The sequence below is a fragment of the Lepidochelys kempii genome, chromosome 5, assembly GCF_965140285.1.
Source record: "Lepidochelys kempii isolate rLepKem1 chromosome 5, rLepKem1.hap1, whole genome shotgun sequence".
In the NCBI taxonomy this organism is placed as follows: domain Eukaryota; kingdom Metazoa; phylum Chordata; order Testudines; family Cheloniidae; genus Lepidochelys; species Lepidochelys kempii.
The window spans coordinates 117,286,362-117,301,423 of record NC_136384.1 but is presented as its reverse complement, the minus strand read 5'-3'; the positions used below and the strand labels follow the sequence as shown (position 1 = coordinate 117,301,423).

The 15,062-nt window shown below is 42.5% G+C and overlaps 1 protein-coding gene across 2 annotated transcripts in view; it reads left to right on the top strand.

Moving 5' to 3' along the window:
• Window positions 1-15,062, top strand: part of LINGO2 (leucine rich repeat and Ig domain containing 2) — a 766,946-nt gene that overhangs the window by 292,895 nt on the left and 458,989 nt on the right. For both annotated transcript variants that reach the window (XM_073345577.2, XM_073345578.2), the window contains exon 2: window positions 512-590. The gene's annotated coding sequence lies outside the window, so the exon portion shown is untranslated. The remainder of the gene's footprint in view (window positions 1-511; window positions 591-15,062) is intronic.

Sequence of the window (15,062 nt, the reverse complement as noted above, 5' to 3'; positions counted from 1 at the left end):
GGGTGCCGGGGTCAGGCCCTTAAAGTCTCCCTGCCTCATTTACTCCATCTGTATAATGGGGGATAAACAATGCTTTTCTGTCTTTGAAAAAACACTTTGAGACAGATGGATGAAAAGTGCTATACAAATGCAGTGTATCATTACAGCTGGAGAACTCACAACAGCTGTAGTTAAGGTTGCTTAAGTGTTTCTATTTTTCCAATCAGAAATTGAAAATTATTCTTGCTTACTGGTTAGTGTTGCTGTTTTTTCTAGTGCTGTAGCTGCTCCCCACAACCCCACCCCACACTTCTTCGTTTGTGCACTAGCCTCTTAGATCATTTACCTCAGCAGGAATGTTCACATGTCTGGCAAACTGCTTCATTTTTTTTTGTTTCTTCTTTGCATAGGGGCCTAATATGTTGTGAAGGTACATTTTCTAACCCAGCTATCTTTCACTAAAAGCATCACCACTTTAAAAAACTGATTGCAAGTGAGATTTCTAATGTGATCTCCCTCTTTTTCTTTATAGGAAGTAAGCAAGACCTGGGAGACTTGGCACTGAGCTGTTTTCTTTCCTGCTTTTATCAATGGAGTCTGAATCTTACAAGGTAAATGTTCCATTTTAACTGACTGAACTTTAAAATTCTGTCTCAGATTATTTGATTAAGGTATTTTCAAGGCATAGAAGTAGAAGGAAATCTTCATTGTCTTTAAATGCATCTATGGTTTCATCTTCCCTCTGTATTTTGAACCCTTCTTCATTCCTGTTAAGGTATATGATTATTTTCATGCACTGTATTACATACATAGGATGTTTATGAAGAGCGCGGGCAAGATTTTTTCAAAAGCACAGTATTGGCTTAACTCAGTTCCCTTTAAAGTCCATGGGAGCTTACCCATTGACTTTAATGGGAGCGTAGTTGGACCAACAGTGGAAGTTTTTGAAAATCGTGTCTTTTATGCATGTAGAGAAAACAAATTGATTTCAAATGCATTTAATTATATATAGCATTACGGTTTACGTTTGTTGGTACTTTTTATTCTTAGGCAAGCTCTTTGCTACTCTCTCTCTCTCTTTATTTCTATTCATATTTCCCAAATTCTTTATTATTGTGTACGTTGTAAAACTAAAGCTTTTGGGTTCCTGTCTTTAATTATAATTTCACACAGTGAAGTGAAAAATTATTCATGCCAAAAGCTAAATGTTTTTTTTAAAAGATCCAATTTTCTGGATTTTGAAAAATACCTTAATTCTTGTGGTATTAGTGACTAGCTTTTTTTTTTCTTTTGATGAAAAACAATTTTGATGGCAAAACCAGCTCAGTATCCCCCAAACCTCCCTACTCACCTTGAGGGAAAATCTGAGCAACAAGGTCTAAAGTTGCATCTATTCTATTTATTTTCTTGGAGTCTCTTCACCAACACAACGTCCTCCCCTGATATACAGTATTATTTTCAGGTTCCATTAGCTTTCTTTAGGCAGTGACATTAATTCCCAAACTTCCTGCCAATGAATTTAGCTATTCTACTCAGGGTGAGAAGAGGTTTTTAAAAGCTTTTATTATGCATTTTAAAAGCTCAATAGGAGGCTGTGCAAGGGCAGTTCTTGGTTCACATTTTTAAACTCTGTGTTGAGCTGGAGAATCTCTCCAGCCTCCTGACTTGAAGGCTGCTGTGAGCAATATCCTAAAACGTAAAATAGGACTGTCTGAAAAACAGAATCAGCAGCCTCCCTTGGCTCCCAAGACGGGAGAGTGAGTATCCAGCTCCTCTGCATTTACTTACTAAGCTGAATCCCAAGACTGTACAATTTAACATATTGCAGTTCTCTAATAGAAAGAGGAAAAGGTGAATCATTCTCTGCCGTGAGTGAAGTGCCACGAGGAGATGTGGGTGGTGATTATAAATGGGAAAAAGGAGCAGCATTTCTCTTACAGTGGAGGCTGATGTTTCCACTGTTTAATGTAAATACTGAAGTCAGAGCTTGATTCTTACTGCTGCTGTTTCACCTCGTAGAACCTGTAAAGAACAGACAACGTTTGGGAAAGTTCAGATGTGGTGGTTCTTCATGTGTGGCTAGACACTGGTTATGGGATGCTGAAAAGGTGTGTGGTATTCCTATGCCATGCAGCCAGAAGGGGCTGGTGCCCCCCTTCCCGGGAAATGTTTAAGTTAGATTATGATGTTAAAACCTCTTCTGCCATCCTGTTGTTGGGAGGCTTGTGTTCAGGAGAATGAAGAAGCAGAGATGAGGTAGGAAAGTAATTGTCAGTTGATATTTAAAGTCCTGTTGCAGCAAAACAGATAAGCACTCAACTTTAAGCATGTTTTTAAGTCCCTTTTGACTCAATGAGATCTCAGCATGTGCTTAAATTTTTGCTCCATAAGGATATGTGTCTTCATTGGGGCAAGAACAATTACAGTACTGTCCAGATGAGGGTAACGTTTTCAAAAGTGCCTCAGTGATTTTGTATCCACAACTCATGTTTGCTTAATTTCTATGAGTAAAGCATATTTCTGCCTACAGGAAAACAGTTGCAAACCCCCTCTCCCCCAAGAAAATTTATTAAATGAATCAATAATATTTTAAATTGGGATTGATGAGGAGCAGGCCAGAAAGCTGAAAATAAAGCATGCAAATATTTTTGTTTTTATAAAAAAAGATAAACAGTTTTAGAACATTAAATTGGCTAAAAAGTATAGACTATCCTTTGACTTGAAAAGGTTGAATTTGGATCTTCCATTAGCTTCTGGGTGTCGTGTGTGGGGCTGTGTATCCAAAGCCAGCATATGGCACTATGCAATTTTAATACAAAAACGTTGGTGTTCCATTTTGAGTGGGCAGTAGGGCGCTATCAATAGACATGCATTAACATGTCTCATGATAAATATGTTCTGATCTTCTGCCACGTCACTGAATCTTCCATTCTGGTTGATAGTGTTGCAATTTGATAATCACACAGTTTTTAACCAGTAATTTGGGGCTATTAAGAGATTAAATTATCTCCTTTTCTTCTCTTCCTTGAAAGACGCCCTAAGCGCCTCTTGAACAGTTACTTGTATTAACAGGTTAGGATTATCTTAAACTAAACATCTCTTCCTGCTGTGAATGTGAGGTGCATAAGCTATCACATTTGGGGATCTGTATAATAAATAATTACCTAATCTTCTAAAAGATTAGATCTCTAGGTTAGAATTAGATTCACAGAGAAATACATGGGGGAGGTTTTTAATGTCTCTTTTCATGATATCAACTTTGTTAACAAAGAAAATGTCCCATTCCGTTCTTAGGTATCAGAGCGCGTACCAATGTTTTTATCTTGAACTTCACTAAGGGCTCATCTCTTATGCTAAATAGCCCTTTACTCCATGAATCATCCTACTGACACCAATCCGACCTTTTGAAGAATAAGGTATTTTTCAATGTGAGCATCAGTAACAGTCAGTCCTAATATGTTTTTACAGGATCACCAGTGAGACACATCACCCAATCTGTGAGCAGACTCAAACCCCAAGTAGTAAGCATTCAGTACTTTACAGACAAAGTGAACAGAGCTTCTGTCATGGAAGCTCACTGAACACCAACACCAGAAAAGTCTTCACTATCATGCACTTGTACTTCTATCCTATTTGACACATTTTAGGAGGTCTGGCCCTGGATATACTACTATTTCTTGTTTGCCACTTTCCTTGTTTGGGGTTGGTGACTTTTATAGCCTTCCTCTGAAACTCATGATCATTCATCAGGCTCTGGTACAAATTGTTCTCACTAAGGTCACCTAATATCTAGTTCACATACCAAGTCTTTGGTCTCCCACTTGGTCATCTTTCACCCACAGTCGTTGCCAGAGCTATTCTACCTACGTTGTTCTCAGATTTCCTTTGAATATGCACATACCAGGATAGCCTAGCCTCCTTCAATTTGTCTTCAATTGGACTAACACGCATTAGGCCCCTTGCAATCTTATTTTGTTTCCATGTCTCCTATGCACATGCCACATTTACTCTTCTCTTTAAGACCTCATGTAGCTCCACACTTCCAGTCAGCATTTCTACATTGCAACTTGCACACTTACTCAGCTTACTCACTCAGTTCTTTAGCTTTAGCATCCCATGACTAGTTAGAACAGTCAGGCAAAGCTGTTGTACATTGCTTGTGGGGAACCCAGCCCTCTGGGGTATGCTTGACATGGACATCAGTGCACATGAGCTGATCTGTTGGATAAGCTTTACAAGTCAGATGTCCAAGCCTGACTCCTTAGGTTTGAAATTGGAGTTTCCTTCTCCAAGGTGAGCTGCCTGCCAAGGCTAATCAACCTCACCTGCCCAGACAATACTTAATTTAAGGAGGTCTTTATTCACCTTGACATACTCCATCATACGGCCTACGTAGCATTTTTAGAGGTAGCCACACTACCAGCAGCCCACCAAGCCCTGCTGAGAGAAGTCACCAGTAGGTCTGCCACTGCTTAATGAATATTCTCAGCTGTCCTGCATATCTGCAGGACATTTCCCTATGCACCACCTGGGGACATGCCCAGTGGGAGCTGATTGATCCATCAGAGGCAATCCTGCATATAAAGGTGTATGATATGGAAAGCTCTTCTGGTGTTGGCCTGTTTGAAACATACTTCTACAATAGTGTTTTCTTTCCATGCTGAAGTCCAGAGTCAGCATTCTACAATGGTTTATATAGTGGTATATGTTAGTCATTAGGCACAAGATAGTCAGAAAATCAGGGCATGCAGCAAAGTAGACTAAGTTGCTCAGCTGAGACACTGTGTGAATGTGCAAAGCAAGTGTAACTCTGCTAATCTGCAGAGGGTGAAAGAGGGGAAGGTAACATGCAAAAAGTGTGGCCAGCCAAAACAGAGCAGTTAAAGGGTAAGATCTAGCTAAGTCTGTTCTGTGCAGGTAGGCTTAAAAAGACCGAACAAGAGTTTAGTGCACTAAATCCCATTTTCCCCACCATTTTCACAGCAGATATCCCAAACATTCCAGGCAGCACAGAGAAAGGGCTAAACTGGCTCCTTGGCATAACTGAAAAAAAAAATCACCCTTTCGGACAGAAAGCTTAAATATCGCTGGGGAAGGGAGGGAGAAACTAGTCTGTACACCTGGTACTGGGCAATTGGGAGGCAACAGTAATGCTAGAGATGTACCACTGTGAGAGTGTAGCTCAATGGTTCTTAAACTTTTGTAGTGGTGATCCCTTTCACACGCAAGCCTCTGAGTGTGACCCCCCCCCTTATAAATTAAAAACACTTTTTTTTTATATTTAACACTATTATAAATGCTGGAGGTGAAGTGGGGTTTGGGGTGGAGGCTAACAGCTTGCGACCCTCCAGGTAATAACCTTGTGACCCCCTCAGAGGTCACAACCCCCAGTTTGAGAACCCCGGTGTAGCTGAATGGTGCTCTTTACAGCAATGATATGGTTAGCACTCCTAGCTAGATAGAAAGGGCCAGATTCTATCTGATGCTTGCACTGGGACAAGTCAAGGCAAAGATGAAAGAAACACTGTAATGGACAGGCAGGTTTCCAGTCCCTGTTCCTAGGAGATTGCAGTGCCACTCTGATCCTACCCTCGGTGGTGGGCGGGGCGTGGGGGAGGGGACACAATGCCCCACTGACAGAGGCAGAGCCATGGATTCCTTCCTCTCAGGCATCAGTCAATGGAGTTGGAAAGCAGCTGGGGACAGGGCTGGATTAGCCTTTCGTGGGCCCCTATGTAGTCATTATGGGCCCCTTCTGAGTGTGGGTTCGGCGCTACAGCACCATTGGTGCCATAGTAAACACGGTTCTGAGGGGATGGGGATGAAAACAGTTATTCAAAACCAAAATAAGATATTTGAAGCCATGCTTGATTGAGACCTCCACTCAGCCCATATGGAACAAACTGGGCTAGGATCAATATACCCAGAATATTATTCAGTTTGGTTTACTTGTGTGGGAGGGGATTGTTTGTTAGTTTTGTCTTTTTTGTTTCAACACACAGAGCCTGCTTGGGGGCCTGAACACTTGTGTTTAATTAGCACAGTTATGAGCCATATTAAGCACGGCTGTAGCAGCCAACAGAGTTGCACCTGCATCTCCCTACCACCCCCTCCTCCACCCAAAATAATGTTTCGTAAATACATTTTTTGAAAGTTAGATTTTCTACTTTGGTTCAATAATGTTTAGAAAAACTCTTTAAAAAGTTAGTTTCTGTAGCCTACTCCCTTTGTCTCACCATCCCTCATGACTTTAAGTGAAACAGTAAAGTTACGGGGGTGGAGTATGGGGAGGAAAATTGCTGGTGCCTGTCTTTTGCAGGGAGAAAGGGCCACTGAGACAGACAGACAGACAGACACACACTCTCTCTTACACTTTACCACCACAATCCAGCCTCCAGCTCCTACCCCAACCTTCACACCTGGGCTCCCCTCCCTCATCCCCCTACTGTTCCCCCCCACACACACAATTAACCCACACCTTCACACAAGGGCTCTCCTCAATCACTCTGCTATTGCCCACCCCCCACTTTCACCCCAGGGCTGTCACCTCCCTCCCTTCTACTGCCCCCCCCACACAAAGCCAATCCCACCTTCAACCCAGACTCCCCTCCCTCACTCCCCCCATACCCAACCCACACCTTCACACCCCGCTTCTCCTACCCCACCACCCACAGAGTCACTGCTAGCTCCTGCTTCACACCCAGATAGGATTGCCAAATTTCCAGTCGCACAAAACTGAACACCCTAGCCCTGCCCCTTCCCCAAGGCCCCGCCTCCCGCTCACTCCATTCCCCCTCCCTCGGTGCTCACTCTCCTCCCCCCCCCCACTCACTTTCACCGGGCTGGGGTAGGGGGTTGGGGTGCAGGAGGGCGTGAGGGCTCTAACTGTGGCTGCGGAATCCAGGGTGGGGCCAGAAATGAGGGGTTCAGGGTGCAGGGGGGGGGCTCTGGGCTGGGGCAGGGAGTTGAGGTGTGGGGGGGAGGTAAGGGATCTGGCTGGGGGTGTGGGCTCTGTGGTGGGGCTGGGGATTAGGGGCTTGGGATGCAGGCGGGTGCTCCGGGTTTGGGGGGGCTCAGGGCTGGGGCAGGAGCTGGAGCGTGGGCTTAGCTCAGGTGGCTCCCGGTTGGCAGTGCTGTGGGGCTCAGGCAGGCTCCCTGCCTGTCCTGGCACAGTGCTGCGCATGCCCCGGAAGCAGCTAGCAGATCTGGATCCTAGGTGTGGGGGCCAGGAGGCTCCACAAGCTGCCCTCAGGTGCTGCGCCCCACCCCAGCTCCCATTGGCCAGGAACTGACCAATTGGGAGTATGCAGCCGGAGCTTGGGCCGGGGGCAGTGTGCGGAGCCCCGTGGTCCCCACAACTTAAGAGTCGGACCTGCTGCTGGCCACTTCCAAGGTGCAGCGCAGTGCCACCCAGGACAGGTAGGGACTAGCCTGCCTTAGCCCTGCAGCACCACTGACTGGACTTTTAACGGCCCGGTTGGCGGTGCTGACTGGAGCTGCCAGGGTCCCTTTTCGACCGGGTGTTCTGGTTGAAAACCGGACACCTGGCAACCCTACACCCAGACTTGCCCCACAACTACCCCTTCCCCCCAAACGGTGCTCTACCTCTTCCCCTCCCCCCAGAGTGCGGGGGCAAGTTTCCAGGCATTTCAGCTGGAGAGAGGGGGTGAGGGCAGCAGCCAGAGCAACTGTCACCGCCTCCCCTGGCCCTGAGGGCCACAGACAACCAGCCTCCCCCACGCCACCCCGATGGTGGCCGAGGACACACATACACACACCCGGGGTGAAGCTGCAGGGTCAAGATGGTGCCCCGGAGCCCATGGCTGGGCATCAGGGTCGCCAGGGGCTGCATGCTGGGAGTTACAGCACTGCTTCCACCCCAGGAGAGTGGGAGGACTCGGCAGTGGGAGGGCCAAGCCAGGAGCGCCTAGCCTGTGCCCCATAGGGAGGGCGGCGTGGAGGATCAGTGCCCCAGCACCGGGAACCCTCTCCCTGCACCGTTTTTTTTTTTTTGGTCCACTCTGCTGCCACTCAGTTCAACTGAGGGAGCTCACAACATGGTGCAGGGCATTCTGAGAGTGGTCGTGTAGCTGGTCGCGCAGGTCCAAGGTTCTCAGTGGAAGGCTGTGATGTGCAAACTACAACTCCCAGCACACTGCTTGGCGCTGGTCAGGGCTGGATGAAACCTTTGTGAGCCTCCAAGTAGTTATTATGGTCCCCTTTTGAATGTGCGCCTGGTGCCACTCGTGCCATTGTAAACCTGGTACTAGCTGGAGAAGGAGGGAAGTTACTCTCCCCAAAAAAGTTGCATTCTGGAGTGATGCTTCTCGGGTAAGCCAGCTCCACATCATCTCCCGCGTAGGACTGTGCCTATGAGGAAGGAAGGAGAAACGAGGCCCAGCTCCAATTGGAGGGCTTAAATATTTCCTTTTAACTGATTCTGTTCATTTCTAGAGCTGCATGGAATTTTGGGGTTTCACTCTGCATGGATTTTCATAAATATTTAAAAGCAAAGAAAAAATAATCAGTGTGAACTCACATCTCCTTGACCCTGAAGTTTGTTTTGAACATCAAATAGTAGATCAAAATTCATTAAAAAAAACAACTTGGTCATTTCCGGCTGCCCAAGATGCAAACCAGCACATCAGAGATTAATCTTCTTCCAAGCCATTGATTAACCCACTGTGTTGTTCGGAGGTGGGCCCAGGTTTACGTGAAAAATTCACATCTCTTAGCAAATATCTCTCTTAACTTGTCCTGAGTTTTGAGTTAGAGGAGAAACTAGAATACAGGAGAGCTTTTTGTATAATTCGTGTTTTGGTGCAAATACCTTACTCAGTTCCACTCGTTTTCCCCTATCCTCCTTCTGCTTTTCCTGGGAAATTGTTCTCTAGCAGGGTTTTTTTTTCTGCCTGCCCTCTCATATTTCCTGCCAGAAGATTAACAAAAGAAGAAAAGAATGGAGATGAATTTTGGAGATAACTCACTATTCTCACTGGCATAACAGCAGAACACATGGAATGCGGGAGGTCATTTTCCAACTCTCTTTAGCCAGTTTCATTTAACATTTCCTGTTAGTTTCTTGACAGTGCCTGTGTAAGCCCCTGACTCCATGAAGGTGTCTTCTTTATAGCAATGAGTGGTGGTAAATCATGTGAGGAACAGGATAACATTTATTACTGCTGGTATTCCAGTGCTGTAAAAATGAGTCTTTGCCCAAGTCTACTAGCAATACAGAGATCGAATCCTGCAAACCCTGGGTCATGTGAATAGTCCTCACACACATGAACAGATATGAAAGGAACTATTCACATGAGCAAAGGTTTGCAGGATTCGGTCCTTACTGAGATAGCACAAAAGCATACTGGGAGAATAGTTTTGAAGAGTACAGCTGATGTCGACATATGTTAAGTGGTCTGTACTGCGGCACTAGCTGCCATTGTAGCCATGCTGTTGTAACTGCACCAGAGCAAACCCCTACTTTAGACACGCGGCACTGCTGTAAAAAGTGACCTGCACAGGTGCAGCTTTATGCCCTTTGCAGCTCACCAGAGTAGGCTGCATTGACTGAACTAATTTTTCACACCATGCAGTGTGTCTACATGAATGCAACATTAATGCAGCAACATTTAACTCTGATCTCTGCTGTCTCACACATCGAGCCTGATTCTCTTCTCATTTACACCACTGTAATCAGGAGTAGCTCCACTGACTTCAGTAGAGTTACATCCACGTAACTCAGAGCAGAACCAAGCCCATGGTGCTGTTCCTAGGGGATAAAATCAAATGTCCCTTTTATTGCCAGGCATGTGTATCTGATACTTTTTTTGGCCATTATTAACAGCCCTGCTATGCAAACTGGCTTCTTATTTAAAAATCTCAGCCAGGGGATTTGTAGTCCTATTGATTAAGATTTCTCAATAAGAACGGAGAGCTTATCTCAGAATGGTAGCAGAGAAAGCCTAACCTAAAATGAGTAAAGGCTATCATTATAACTGCTGTACTTTAGAGACTGGAATCCATTGTACTTCAAACTGAAATGGAAAATTGGAAAATCAGGTTAAAATGACTATTTAGAAATATGCAAAAAAGGGTTATAGACTTCAAAAAGAAAAAGTTTTGTAGGAATCACAATGATATTACAGAAGCTCAAATCTCTCCAAAGGCATGGTCCAAGATTTTCCAAATGGACTAATGATTTTGGGAGCCAACCTAGAAATACCCAAAGAAGGCTTGATTTTCAGGAAGTGCTGAATATCCCTTCTGAAAATCAGGCCTCTTTAAGTTGTTTCAAGTTGAGTGTCCAAAAACTGAGACACCCAAAAATCACTTTTTGAAATTTTTGCCTTAGTACTTAGACAACCATCCCTAAAAAACTAACAATATTTTATGACAAAAGAAAGAAAAAGAATTCCAGTCATTGATCTGCCTGGCCTTTCTAGTACATCCCGTCTGTTTTGGTTTTATCTTGTAAGCTCTTTGGGACAGAGACTGTCTGTATTTTTTGTCTTGTGCAGCACTGAGTACATTGTTGACACTTAAAAAATAATAGAAGTAATGTGGGGTATTTTTAATTTACTGAATAATATTCCTTTACTTTCCAACTGACTATCCAAGATGATATAGCAACCTCTAGGTGTACATTTTTGGGCTAGTGACATGAGGAAACACTTACTCTTATAAGAGGGGTGATGGAACAGCAGTACTTATAAACACAAACTGTGTGACTTTCCAATCTATTCTCTGACCTCACAAGGATGTGAAGGTGTGATTCCAGGGATGTTGCCATTTAAGTGTGGGCATTTATCATTTGAAAACAATTAATGTGACCTTGCTATTCCTTGACTTTCAAATGGTTAACTTCAACATTTTAATTATTAACACTCCGTTTCAAATCTGATCGCTATGGCATCCTCTGACATGACAGACTAGGAGTGACTACGGAAGAAGGCACCTTAAATCATCTTACAGCTACTTAAACACAACATGTTAATAACAACCATTTAATAGGTTTTTTCAACAGATGAATACGCTAAACATACAAAAACCTGTTTTCTTCTTTCATAATCAGTGTCAGGACCCTTCAATTTGCTGTCACAAATAATGACACATTTTAGATAGCGTGTCTTACTGTAATAATGAAGTATTTCCTTGACTTACCTTCATGCATCAGTCACAACAGGATACTGCACACCCTGTCTTACTGTTTAAGTCTTTTATTTTTGCATTTTCAGAGTCGCACAGTTCTATCTTTGGGGGCAAATGTTTTACAGGGAGAGCTCATCATGTTAAAACACCATGCCACATTTGATTAACCATAAAGTATATGAGCAGTAAAAAAAAAAAAGGAATAACTTTGTGTAGAATAGTGTCCTAAGCCTGACACTTGAGCTGAGGTAATAATAAAAGTTAAATGGGGACCTTATCAAGATAATGTACAATACAATCTAAAACTGAATAGAAAGGGTGGGTTATTGTGGTTTTGAGAGAAGAATTTATATGCCTGAAAATTGTTTCTGAATACCTGAAGGCAAAAAGGCCTTTATATAACAGCAGCATGCTCAGATACGATGATTCAATTTAAATATATATAGGTAATGACAGTTTAATGTCCCAAATTATTTTATATCTGTATTTTATATACAGCTGTTCTGTCCGGTAAACAAAACAAAACAAAACAATAAAAGTGTCACTTAAAACTCATGGACAATGGATAGAGAGAGAGAGACCCTTAATGATAAATTTACATCTGTTTCTTGGGTAATGGAAGGAAATGACTTCTGGGTTCTATTCCTAACTTTGCCACTGGCTCGTTATGAGTGAAATAATTCTTGGAGTGGAGGGCCCGAGGTTTAAAATCGGGATGGTGATTAAGGTGAATCACGTAGGCCACTGGTTCTCAGCTGCAGGCCCGCGGCCCCCTGGAGGTCCGTGAGCAGGTTTCAAGGGGTTTGTCAAGGGCCAGGCTTCAGCCTCAGACAATGGGGCTTGGACTTCAGACCTGGACAGTGGGACTCTGGCTCATGCTTCAGCCCCAGGCTCCAGGTCTGGGCACTGGGGCTCAGGCTTTGTCTCACCTGTACATAAAAACTTCTAGTGTGAGAGATTCAACAACTTTCCTAGGTAATTTGTTCCTATGCTTAACTACCCTTACAGTTAGAAAGTTTTTCCTAATGTCTACTTACTGCAATTTAAGCCCATTACTTCTTCTCATGTCCTCAGTGGGTAAGGGGAACAGTTTATCACCTTCCTTTTTATAACAACATTTTACATACATGGGTTATCATGTCATCCTTCATTTTCTCTTTTCCAAACTAAACAAACCCATTTTTTTCAATCTTTTCTCGTAGGCCATGGACTTTCTCCAATTTGTCCATATATTTTTCAAAGTGTGGTGCCCAGAACTGGACTTCAAGACCTAAATCTGATCAAGACCTAAATCTGAACTAAAATTTTCCTTTGTTGCTTATTAGATTTGGTAGAATTTTTTTGCTATTGAAACCATTTCCTGACAATATAGTGTTTTGTTGAAATCAAATTTTTTCTCAGGAAAAATGTCAATTTTGATTAAACTTTCTGACTTTTTTAAGGGGGAAAATCTAAATTCATTTTGTTTCAAATGAATGAAATGGTTAATATTTTTAATTTTGACATTTCCATGTCAACATTTTTTGGAACTTTTTGTTCTACAGTTTTTTTATTCGTTTTTTTTTAGATATTTTTACTTTTCATCCTGTTTTGGAATGAAAACAGATGTTGAAATATAGGAATTTCCCCCAGGATGTCAATTCCACTTTCCTAATAGCTCTGTTGCTTCTTTTCCAATGAGGTCACTTCTGGTTTTGATGAGTGTTATTGTACCATAGAAATACAAACAAGGGTAGGGTATAAGCAGCCAGGTGCAGATGATCTTATGCCATTTTATTTATTACTTTTAGTTACGAATATTGTCATGATCCTTATGCTTTCTTCCAAGAAAATATCCGAAGTAATTTTTAAAGAGGAAGGGGAAGCAGGGGAGAGAAAAATGTAAATTACATTAAATAAATAATTCAAAAAATCCACAAAGCATTTGCACCTCTTTAAAGTTCAAAAAGACAATCTAAGCAAAACTGCCATGACTCTATGCACAACTACATACCTGAACCCTGAGGCTGTATTTTCAAAGGAGCCTAAAGTAGACAGCTAGCCAGATTTCATGAAGGTTTGAGTATTTAATTATCGTAGACCCCTTTGAAATCCCAGCCTTGGTGCTTTTCTAGTTTTCATAAGCCTTGTGACTGAACATGGTTTGTATTGGGGGCACACCAAATGGAATACATGCATGAAATCTTTAATTTATGGAGGTGGTGGGGGAAAAGAGATGAACAATGCTGTCAAAGGGTTGGATCCTACAAACACCTATGCACATGAGTAACTTTGAAGTCAGTAAGAATACTTGAATGAGTAAGTGATTCATGTGTGTAGGTTTTTGCAGGATTAGGCATGCGTTTGGTGTTGCTAAATTCACTTTACACATAAAGTAGGTTTCAGAATTTTAAACTGACAATATAGAAGGAGAAAAGACAATATTTGAAAACTTTTTAAAAAGTGCATGTATTGCCTTTATACAGTGCCAGATTTGTGTCCTTCCTTCATGTGGTGTGCTAAGAAACTTTACTGCACACTCAGTTCTAATCCCAACACTCAGCGTTAATGCTGAACTTTTCTCACATCTTCCCAATGTGTCACAACTGAACATCTTCAGGAGTGATTTCTTGCACAAATTATTTCTAGTCTTGTGTTTTTAATTGTACCTCTTCCCCCCCCCCCCCCAGTTTTCTCTGTCTCTAGGTACTCATATGACCCTCATCTCTGTAGTGAATGTGAAGTGCTCACATTCTAATGGATTTATCCTCAACACTCCTGTGAAGTAGGGAAGTATTATGCCTCTTATAGAATGGGGAACTGAGGCAAAGGGTCATAGGTTACATGGGTTGCCCCAGGTCTTGTAAGAAGTCTGTGGCTGTTTGAGTCACGGGCCGAACCCAGATCTTGAGAAGCCCTAGCCCACTGCTTTATCCATTAGACCATCTTAGAGCTAAATTTCCTTTATGGCTTCTCCATTGCTGTTGAATACCTGGTATTTTATTATTACTTATTTATGGAGTGCTATAGTTGTACACATTCACAACACACACATAAAATGAAGTGCTTTTAACTTGATGTGGAAGGAGAAGACCAAGTCAGAGAATGGATTTGACAGGGGTTGACATGTTTGGAATGACTGGAGAGAAAGACGTTCTTGTCAGCTGTGTTGGATGCACCAGAGGAGAGAAGTGAGTGAAAGGGAGGCCCAAAGAAATAGGTTATAGCAGTGCAGGTGAAAGATGATCAGGGAGGAGGGGGCCAGGGTTTGAAAGTGGGCATGGATAGTATGATGTAGAGGTATGTAGAATATGAAGTAGTGATATAAATGGAAGAATCAACAGGATTTAAATAGAGCATGGTTGTGGGAGAAAGAGTCAGAGATGACATTTTGAGATGGGGACTGAAACATGGCATTAAGAAGGAGGGAGAGGAGAAGCACTGTGTGGAAAGAAGAAACTTTAGCTTTGGACTTGACATTTAAATTATGTTAATTAATAGGCCTGATCAATCTGATCACTCAGTTTCTGTGAATTTCCTGAACTCTGCCATTCTGAAGGGTATTCTGAAGAGTATTCTGTCCTTATTCTGGATGAGATCTACTCCTATTCTATAGGCCATGAAGTATATCATTTGCTGATATCCTGGCTTCATTTAACCACATTACAGTTAATTATAACTTAATTATAGGAGCTCATTTTATTGAGTATTCATTGTTTGGGAATAAAAAATGAGGAAATATTTATCAAACCTGTTGTCAGCAAAAATATTTTTTTGTGTAGCTGCAGATAGATAATGGTGAGCAGAACTGCAGCCAGTGACAATGACACATTTTCTGGATCCCTAAATAGTCACAACTGGACTTGAACTGAGAGTGCTAACTGTATGGCAGAATCTTTCTTGGAAGATTTATGGGGATAGAAGAGAATTAGCTAAATGAGTTCACTAAATGAAAG